Source organism: Podarcis tiliguerta (assembly GCF_965153285.1).
Source record: "Podarcis tiliguerta genome assembly, chromosome: 3".
Classification (NCBI taxonomy): domain Eukaryota; kingdom Metazoa; phylum Chordata; class Lepidosauria; order Squamata; family Lacertidae; genus Podarcis; species Podarcis tiliguerta.
This window is the reverse complement of record NC_139536.1, coordinates 80,540,792-80,550,611: the sequence shown is the minus strand read 5'-3', so window position 1 is coordinate 80,550,611 and position 9,820 is coordinate 80,540,792.

Below are 9,820 nucleotides of genomic sequence, written 5' to 3'. Positions count from 1 at the left end.
TCAGTGTGGAATAACTGGAGGTTTCAATTGATATTTTCAAGTATGGCATGCAGGATTATTGACAACGGCGGAGGGATGAATTGAAAAGAGCATTTGTTTCTCTCCTGAAAAACAACACACAGTTTCAGGGAGGGGGTTGTTTTATTATTTATCTCATAGCTCTACAAATATGGAAAAGTCAAAGGATGTGTTAATGTATTGTTCCTTGGAGCAAAGGCATGCCAGCCACTGACATAGCCTCCAAGTGCCCTGATTTTCAGGGACAGCCCCAGAATTACAAAAGCTATCCCAGCTTCTGATTTGATCCCAGAATCTCCCTATTCCCCCCCACCAGTGCCGCTGCTGGGAGGAGGATGAGCCAGTGCTTGTCCCAAGTGGCGGGGGCAAGAGAGCATCCTGTTGCCTCTCTATGACCTCTCCATCACCACTGCTGCCGGCCTCATCCCTTGGATAGCTCCTAATAGCTGCTGGAGAGCAGGCAAGGAAGAGAAGAGGCTTCTGCCAAGGCCCAGCCCCATGTGATGCACTGGCTGTGAGATACAGGCCAAGGGCAGAGCTGGGCATGAAGAAAGGGGGAATGGAGTGCAAGTGGGCATGAAGAAAGGGGGAATGGAGTGCAAGGAGTCACCTTGTTGTTTTTTAAATGCTTTGTGCATCTGCATCTAATCTTGACCTTTTCTAAAATTAATTTGTTGGTGTGTGTCTTTCATTTTGTAAACCTACCAAAGAATAAAATAAAATAAGATAAAATTAAAAAAGGGGGTTTTCTCAGAATGGTGGAGGGCATGTCTGCTGTGTCCCATTGGTGATAAGAAATCTGATAAGAGATTGGGTGGTCAAGGAGGGTCAGTTGTGGGGGGGAGTGAGTGAGAAATGTCCCTATTTTCATCTGAGGAATGTTGGAGGACATGCAGTGATATTGTATAGTCTCATTAGAATCTGCACCACCCTTCCCCAGCTTCATGCCTCCTGAATGTTTTGGACTACAGTGGTACCTCAGGTTACAGACGCTTCAGGTTACAGACTCCACTAACCCAGAAACAGCACCTCAGGTTAAGAACTTTGCTTCAGGATAAGAACAGAAATCACGCAGCAGCAGTGGGAGGCCCCATTAGCTAAAGTGGTACCTCAGGTTAAGAACAGTGGTACCTCAGGTTAAGAACAGTCGTCTTGTTGTTTTTTAAATGCTTTGTGCATCTGCATCTAATCTTGATCTTTTCTAAAATTAATTTGTTGGTGTGTGTCTTTCATTTTGTAAACCTACCAAAGAATAAAATAAAATAAGATAAAATTAAAAAAGGGGATTTTCTCAGAATGGTGGAGGGCATGTCTGCTGTGTCACATTGATGATAAGAAATCTGATAAGAGATTGGGTGGTCAAGGAGGGTCAGTTGTGGGGGGGGAGTGAGAATTGTCCCTATTTTCATCTGAGGAATGTTGGAGGGCATGCAGTGATATTGTATAGTCTCATTAGAATCTGCACCACCCTTCCCCAGCTTCATGCCTCCTGAATGTTTTGGACTACAGTGTTACCTCAGGTTACAGACGCTTCAGGTTACAGACTCCACTAACCCAGAAATAGTACCTCAGGTTAAGAACTTTGCTTCAGGATAAGAACAGAAATCACGCAGCGGCAGTGGGAGGCCCCATTAGCTAAAGTGGTACCTCAGGTTAAGAACAGTTTCAGGTTAAGAACGGACCTCCAGAACGAATTAAGTTCTTAACCTGAGGTACCACTGTACAGCAATCATCCCCAACTAGCATAGCGAATGGTCAGGGATGATGGGAGTTGTATTTCTGCAACATCAGGAGGGAACCAGATTGGCAACGTCTAACCTACACTCGTATTTCCTGTGATGAATCACTCCCATATTTCCTCTTCTATTTTTCAACATGTTAGGATAATACCTTATGGCAATCATAACCCATGGTTAGTACCTCGTGTCTTTGCTCGTTATCTTTTAAAAATATGCCATAAGGAGGATTACTTCCATGTATTTTTTAAAGTCACTCCAGTGCAGAGGTAGCATCTCAAATTATTTCTTTATAATTAGCAGCTCACCCGCTTCCATACAAGGGGGTCTTGACATCCAAGCTGCTCAGCTGGGGAGAATCCAGCTCCCAAGCTGAAGAAGGTAATTGCTTTAAGAGGCAAAAAAAATGTCAATTATCTGCATTTGGAATTGGCAGGTTAGTTTTCAAATAGGTAATGCTTCTGATATATGCAGACTCCAAAGTTTTCTTCACCATCTTTGAATGAAATGGGATTACTTTTGTAAGGGAGAACAGACTCTCTGGTCCCAAAAGGATGTACAGCTCAGTCACATATTGTGTGTACAGCACTTGTTCATCTACACCAGGCATAGGCAAACTTGGCCCTCCAGATGTTTTGGGACTACAATTCCCATCATCCCTGACCACTGGTCCTGTTAGCTAGGAATGATGGGAGTTGTAGTCCCAAAACATCTGGAGGGCCAAGTTTGCCTATGCCTGATCTACACACATTCAGCAGTAGACACGGAGGTGTGCTGCACTGACTTCTTTTTAACGGTACTAATATAGATTCATGCACTATACATACTTGGTCCTTCAAGCTGCAGTGTCAAAAGACGTTTTAATTATGCTCCACAAATGGAAGAATCTTGTTGAGTAGCATGAGCTGCATTTCCCTTTGCAATGTTTGATATAAAATAGCAAATTATAGCAAATGAACAATGACTGGCAAAGTCAATGTGTAATTATGAGAGAGAGTTTCACCATTTGCATATTTCACCATTTAAGTATTTTTTGTTGTTTTATAATTTCCATGCTTAATTACTTGGAGCAAGTAAGGAATGCTAGCAAAAGGAGGTGCAGAGATTTCTTTGCTTAAACATCTGTGAGAGAGCCTGATTCTCCTTTTCCAAAGTTTAGTTAACACTTTCTTCCTCCATATATTCTGGAAGATGTTTGCCAACTTTGCCCCTGGGCTGGTTCCAGCCCATTGAAGCCCTTTGTACACGAGAAGGAGGAAGGCTTGTCCGCTCCACCACAGATGCAGAACAACATGTGAAGCAAGGACTTTGAAGGTTTAATTGCAGGTGTAGTTCTTACCCTCTTGCAAAATAGTATGTACACACTAAATTATTTTATCACAGAGTGTGTGGTCTGTGTATCTGTGGGTACCTGTGCCGGTTCCACCACCGCAAAGAGATTCAACAGCCAAGATGCTGTATACTGTAAATGCTACACTGATGAGCTTTTCAAAATAGATACCCAAGTACAGTGGCACCTTGGTTCTCGAACTTAATCCGTTCCAGGAGTCTGTTCGACTCCCGAAACCATTCAAAAACCAAGGTGCAGCTTCCAATTGGCTGCAGAAGCTTCCTGCACTCAAGCAGAAGCCGTGTGGGACAGTCAGCTTCCAAAAAATGTTCACAAACTGGAACACTTACTTCCAGGTTTGCGGTGTTCTGGGGCCAAAACGTACGAGTACAAAGGCGTTCGAGAACCAAGGTATGACTGTGTATATGTCCGCTGTAGCTGGGTGTATTTAATGAAAGGCAAGCAACGCAAGGGAACTATTGACCTGTTGTTTTTCTTGTACTGCCTAGAACTCCCTTCTGAGTTATTACATTCTGAAATTTACTGCTTTCGATGCCACATTAACGTAATTAATTCCAGTTCTCAAAATATAATTGGACCAGAGCAGCACCACAGTTTTGCACAACATTATAGGTTATGTTGTTTTGAACATTGTTCTCCCAGATTAGCCAGTAAACGAGAGAAATGTTAAGCCACTTATCCTTCAAGAAAGGCAAGGGGAATTTTATTCTAATCCCTAAACTACATACCCTGTAGTTAGAACTACCAAGGTCAGTGAAATATTTCCAAGTATAAGACTGCAAGGTTTTAATGAGGCTGACCCTTGATGCACCTTGAATTTGTACTTTTAAGATAGGCTAATATGAAAGAATTAAAAGTATGCAGGTCTTTCTTATATATATTTGAGAGCTGCAGGATCAGCAATGAACCAATTAATAGAGAAATAGAAGAAGGAAAGGTTCTCCACTCCTAGCCCCCATCACCAACCAAATCAATTCAGGTTTGAAATTAGATTAGGAAAATCTATTTGAGTTTTTCTCAATGTGCTTTTGAAGTAAAAGAAGTAATTGCTTGCATATTTTATTTGGCAAAATATTTCTCAGCTACTCTGAACTATATGGTTTGGTATAGCTTCCTGGACTGCTGCACCTCTGAGGAATTTCAATCCATTTATTCGCCCCCACCCACCCCACATATATCTCAGATGCCTGTCATTTCACTTAGAATCTTAATATTCTGTTCAGAATTTGATTTTCCATGCTCACAAGGTTTGTTCCCCGGAGACTTCTGCAGTATCTAACGTCTGCATGAACGAAACAAGAAAGCAGCACAGCTTGATTTAATTGACATCAAGTTAATTTTTTCCCCACTTTCCCATTTGGGGCTCTGCTTGTAAGGATTTGACAGGATTCGATTGATTTATTTTTTGCAAATTTATTTTTAGTAGCATTTGAATTAGCGGTTGGTTCCTGTGAGGAATGGGTTTGCTGTCTATGGCAAGGATGAAGATCAGGGCTGAGGAACCCTTTTTAGCTCAGGGGTAGTGGGTGGGCCAAGGGACGCAGGTGGTGCTGTGGGTTAAATCACACAGCCTAGGACTTGCCAATCAGAAGGTCGGCGGTTCAAATCCCCGTGACGGGGTGAGCTCCCATTGTTCGGTCCCTGCCAACCTAGCAGTTCGAAAGCATGTCAAAGTGCAAGTAGATAAATAGGTACCGCTCCAGCGGGAAGGTAAATGGCGTTTCCGTGTGCTGCTCTGGTTCGCCAGAAGCGGCTTAGTCATGCTGGCCACATGTACAGCTGTATGCCGGCTCCCTCGGCCAATAAAGCGAGATGAGTGCCGCAAGCCCAGAGTCGGCCACGACTAGACCTAATGGTCAGGGGTCCCTTTACCTTTTAGTGGGTGGGCTGATGGATAAGGCTCCTATCTTTGTATAGTAGGCTACATTCCAGCCAAACAAAAGGTTTTTGCACATGCACACATATGATCTCTACCTTCCATCAGGGCATGCACATGACATTATCACAGTTGAATCAAGCAAAAGCACTTTAGGAAGGCTTTGAGCAGGTCTGGTGTGCCCAGTGGAGATGGGGTAAAGCTTGGGTGAGAGCAGGACCTAGGAGGAATCCTGAGGACCAGACAGAGAGTCCTGGAGGACTGCTATTGGCCCCCACCTTGATGTAGAAAAAGCAAACGTTCCCCTCCCATTTCCTCAAAATCTAACCCCAAGGTCAAAGAAAAGGCTGAACAAACATGAAATTTATCCTGTGTTCTACTATGTTTTCCCCAGGGCAAGGATGAAAAACTTGTTTTGATTACACTGGCTTTCTGTTATTTTTCTTTCCTGCATTAAATGAATAAGATGCTTGCTGCAAATCGTGCCTCTTTTTAGAGAGACGCCAAATGCCCTTGGTTTTCTGATTTCCAAAACATAAACATCTGTACAAAGAGGTTGCAAAGAGATGATTCTGAATATTTAGGCAAGAAATGACGAAGAAGCAGGCAGCACATTGAATCAAGAATAGTGCACGCTTTATGATGGGATGTACGCCAAATATCATAGTTTGAACTGCCTAATCACGGGCAGCTTGTTGGGCAGAGCTTCACTGGAGCGGCAGGCTTCCAGTCTGGTCCACTGGTGAGCGGAACTTCAGACTGCAGCACCCAAATGAGGCTCCACACAGGTACAGAACTCATATGGTTGCACACAGACCATTAAGAAGCCTCAGCAATTCCTTTAAAGGGGTTCACGCCATATGGAGTCATGTATCCTATGACTAGATTTCTTTTGATTTTGGAAACGCTGTCTTTTTATTTTGCATTGTGAAAGAATTTCCCTCAGTGATTTTAGTTCAGTACATTGGTAGAAGGAATGGTTTTAAATAGAGGTGATCACTAGCAAAAACATTCCTGAGAAGGAAGAAGTGGGAAAGTTGGCAGAAACTATTTTCCCCGCTCTGTTCCTTCATTCTATGGACCATTCTATGGTATGGCCCTGTCTGAAATAATCATCATTTTCTAAAAAATAAATTCCTCTGTGGTTCATTCTGAGGTGCAATTTGTGCAGCAAACTGTTTTATAGCTCAGTTTTCTGACATAAAATATGTATTTCATACATCGTTTTTGAAGATATACATCAAATCCCTTTAAAAATAATAAACTGTCAGACCTGACAGTCCATTATATTTATTTTAAGGTGATTCAATATGTCTTCAGAACTGACGTATGAAATACATATTTCATCCATTGCCCTCAAATATCAGCTATCATAAAATGTAGAATGATTGGTTCATAAATTTCTAGTCTGGTGATGATGAAAATATAAACATGACTTCTTTTTCCTACTTAGCTATTCCTTTGTAAATGAGATTTCACCAGGTTGTCGTTTAAAGAGATCTTAATAATCTGAATTAATGAAATGGATGACTATTATCTCCTGCTCATATTGCACAGTATTTGCAACAGAGACTGAAAATAAGTTATTGCTTTTGTGCATTCATCTGCATACACAGCGGGTGGGACAGGGAAAGCACACTTGCTGGTCTGGATATCTTTTCTATGTAAGAGTTGCTTGACAGTGGAACATTCTCAGATGGTTGTGGACTCTCCTTCACTGGAGGTTTATAAGCCGAGGTTGGATGGCCATCTGTCATGTATGATCTAGTTGGGATTCCTGCATGGCAGGGGGTTGGACTAGAAGTCCCTTGGGGTCACTTCCAACTCTATGATTCTATTTTTGTGGTGAGAATTATCTCAACATTTCATATTCATTTGCGGGCCCATGAAGCAGGAAGCACCAAAAACAACATGGCAACATCTTGGGATTCAAATGGCCACAACTTTATTGATTACAGGTGTCAGTAGACATTGGCAAAGGTATTGAATATGTATCCTGAATTGACCAGCTCAATTACTGACTGATTATGTCATCAGGATTGATCCTGGGTTAAGGATTCCTCATGGCACACATCAAATAGGGTAATTCCTCAAGGACCTACTTTGGGAAGTACAACAACAACTTATTATTTATACCCTGCCCATCTGGCTAGGTTTCCCCAGCCACTCTGGGCGGCTCCCAACAGAATATAAAAAACACGATAAAACATCAAACATTAAAAACTTCCCTAAACCGGGCTGCCTTCAGATGTCTTCTAAAAGTCAGATAGTTGTTTTTTTCCTTGACATCTGATGGGAGGACGTTCCCACAGGGCAGGTGCCACTACCAAGAAGGCCCTCTGCCTGGTTCCCTGTAACCTCACTTCTTGCAGGGAGGGAACCGCCAGAAGTCTGTTAGCCCCCATATGGGCATTTGGTCAGAACCTTCCCCTTGGACCCCTTTACTAGGGTATCCAGTTTATGAAGAGGGGAGGTAGTGCTTCTTCCCACCCCCTTTTGTTTAGACTAAAGATCCAACCCAATGCCTTGTTCTGCCAGCAAGTTCTGATGGTTCCTATGACATAGGCAAAAACCCCAAACTAGCAAATTCCTCCCTGGTCCCTAATATGGTGACTGATTAATTCCATAGGAAGGACATGCACATTAGTTACCTGCTTGCCTTCAGGTAAGGTCAAACTATACAGGGTGAGTGGGATGTCCGTAGTCGATGGAGCTGACTCAAAGTGCAGTTGGCAGGGACTGCAAGACAGAGCTGTTCCACCAGGCCTTAGGTCAGGGTGCAGCCTGACTCCCTCCTTTGGCAATCTTTACAAAACTTTAGTTATGGTTGCCATCAATTTTCAATTTGATCTTAATTAATTTTTTATAATGTTTTATAATGTTGTACTATTTTAGTGGTGTTAGCCGCCCTGAGCCCGGCTTCGGCTGGGGAGGGCGGGATATAAATAAAATTTATTATTATTATTATTATTATTATTATTATTATTATTATTATTTATTATTTATTATTATGTAACTTGGAGGCTCTATCCCAGTCCACTCCCACGTCCCGCCTTCTTAGGCCGTGATTGGTCCATTAAAATTATAATTGTGGGAAATCCCTGATAGTCCCACTGACTGGCTGAGGCTGATGACATTGTCGGCTGGTCACGCGGGAAGGAATTTCACTGCCCTCAGCTGCGCCAGGCCAGGCTGCAACTGCCACTGCGGCAAAAAATAGTAAATAGTCTTTTTTTTCATGCCAGCCTTTACAGTTGACAACAAACTATTATCTGTGTAGTCATGAAACAGGTGTGTGATCATATCTGGGCCATGCCGTAGCACAATACAGTAATGCTGTCACCATAAAAGGAATGTTTGGTTGGATGCAACTATTAAGTATGTTTGTTTGTTTGTTTGTATGTATGCCGCCCTATACTCGCAGGTCTTTCCCCTGTTCTTATGTCTCCTGCCTGACTGCATCCCTTGCCACATAGTTCGCTATTATCAAACAGATTACCACTGTCGACTAGAGCGATTAATCTGAGAGGACACATCTGAATGCATTATTTGGGCAAGGGATGAACCCATACCTGGAGGGCACCACGTTGGTTACCCCTGCAATATGGCCTGCAAATAGAGACTGCTTTAAATATCCTCATTTCAAGCTGACACCAAGCAATGAGCCAGTACAGTAGTACCTTGGGTTACATACGCTTCAGGTTACATACGCTTCAGGTTACAGATGCCGCTAACCCAGAAATAGTGCTTCAGGTTAATAATTTTGCTTCAGGATGAGAACAGAAATCATGCTCCGGCAGCAGCAGGAGGCCCCATTAGCTAAAGTGGTGCTTCAGGTTAAGAACAGTTTCAGGTTAAGAACGGACCTCCGGAACGAATTAAGTACATAACCAGAGGTACCGCTGTATAGCATTTTCAGCTTACATGGGAAGAATTTGCCATGCTGCACGGAAAAATGGAAAGCCATCTCCCTGTGGCAGCCATACCGTGTGCAGCAGCTGCTAAGTAAAAAATGGGAAATGCTTGAAAGATGGCCACTGTAACTGTACTGGCATGGTTCCATTCTTTATTCATTTACACTATCATTTTTGTTGACAATTAGTTTGGCTGCCTCAGCCAATGTTATTTTGCAATATGTGCCATGACAAACAGTTTTTGAAGTGTGACTGAGAAGCTGTGTGGGAGATTTACCAGATACTTTCCCTTATTTAATCTTTTCTCTGTATCATATAGAGAATCTGTCTAAACCTGTTCTTTTGCGAGGGATCAGATCAAGCAACTTCAAATGTAGAAATGAAGTGTTCATAATCAATGAGTAAACAGAACAAGCAAGAATCACTCAATTTATTTGCCAGTCTTCCTACTTGGTGGTTTAACACGGAGGCGGGGGGGGGGGGTAGAGGAATACACTAAAAGCAATTTCCCCAGGGTGATACAACCCCACTCCCCCACATTAAAGAAATATGCTCCTTTCAGGCCTGAAATGCCCCTTTTGCTCCAAAATATGATAGCTATTTGCACTTGGTCATGTTTGACAATGAAGCCTCCTTCAAACTGTTTATCATCTCAGAAAGTTAAGACTCTCTTGTTGTTTCAGGAGACGATGTTCTCTCACAACAAAATGAAATTTCTGCTCCCTGTTTTAGTTTTGCAACACTTTGGGTCCTCGATGCTGGATAACTCCTACAGCATGCCATAGCAGGCATGTGGGGGGAGCGGGTTGGACTTCAGGTTAGAAGTCTTTTGTCAATGCCATACCAGCCCCATCTATTTCAGATTGCCAATTGTCACTTACACACTTATTGTTTTGCACCCAAAGCAGCTGTTCCACAAAAGACT